Here is a 1053-nt window from a genome sequence, read left to right as displayed (position 1 = left end):
AGCTACAGCAACCTTACTTGGAACTGAGTCCAGATTAAGGTCTCAAACCTATGCAAATAATAATTAATAGTAATAATTTAAATTTTCAAAGATAGAAACAATCTGTATATATCTACGTACCCTAAACAAAGGGTTTTGGGGAGGGGAAATGCAATACATACATAGATTTGCTTCCTCTCCCTTGGCAACTTCTGATCACACTCACAGTATCATGAACTATATATCTCGATCTAACGACAATTCTTCATTTTAGGCAATGAACCTCATGAGAATAAATAGGAGTGTTGATGGTACGAATAATTTGATTGACTGTCAAAAACTGATCTAATTTAATTATTTTGGTTTTGAATTTGTTGAGTAATCGAATACAATCAAGTCAAATTCGATTAAATTTGACCTTAATTAGTTCAGGTATTGATTATTAAGATTGCAAAATCTGAACCACCAATCTGAATTTAATTTATTAGAATTAATTCATGTCCCCACACACTAAAAATCATAAATTAAACTAATTAAAATTTAATTGATTCTATTCTTATTTTCTTTTAAATTCGAACCATGAATATCTCTAATGATAAATATACAAAGCTAGTGATGGGACAGTGATACCATAACCAATAACCCAAATAGATAAGTGTGTTCCAAGTGATAACGTTCATAGATTAGGTAGTGTTTATTTTGAGGTATTGAGATAGAGATTAGGAGATTGAGACTTAGTATTATGTTTGTTGGTTTATAGACTGGTACTAAAATTTCAGTATTTCAGTACCTCCAAAAAGTAGGGATATAGGAGACTAAAAATTTTAGAGATAGAGACTGAAACTTTAATAATATTTTATACCTAAAATACCTTCATTTCAATTAATTAATTCTAATTTTATCTTTTGTACAAATTAAATTAAAATTTTATTCTTATTTCAATTTCTGTCTCCCACTTTACACCAAACAGAATACTGAGATTTATTTTAATTTCTGTCTCTTAGTTTCTATCTCTCAATCTTAGTCTTTCTGTATCTGTCTCTCCACCAAACGCTCCCTTAATGTACGTGGGAG

General features: G+C 29.5%; 1 protein-coding gene across 4 annotated transcripts in view; it reads right to left on the bottom strand.

Annotated features, from left to right (window-relative positions):
• The window catches only part of LOC107609379 (nudix hydrolase 3), an 11667-nt gene extending 11384 nt beyond the window's left edge, over positions 1-283 (bottom strand). Inside the window, exon 1 of one of the 4 annotated variants that reach the window (XM_016311327.2) lies at positions 162-283. The gene's annotated coding sequence lies outside the window, so the exon portion shown is untranslated. Of the gene's footprint in view, positions 1-120 lie in introns of all 4 variants that reach the window. The other 3 variants (XM_016311328.2, XM_016311329.2, XM_021107372.1) reach the window with 3 other exon arrangements.

This window comes from Arachis ipaensis, chromosome B07, assembly GCF_000816755.2.
Source record: "Arachis ipaensis cultivar K30076 chromosome B07, Araip1.1, whole genome shotgun sequence".
In the NCBI taxonomy this organism is placed as follows: domain Eukaryota; kingdom Viridiplantae; phylum Streptophyta; class Magnoliopsida; order Fabales; family Fabaceae; genus Arachis; species Arachis ipaensis.
The sequence above is the reverse complement of the archived record's forward strand: the minus strand, read 5'-3'. Positions and strand labels throughout refer to the sequence as shown.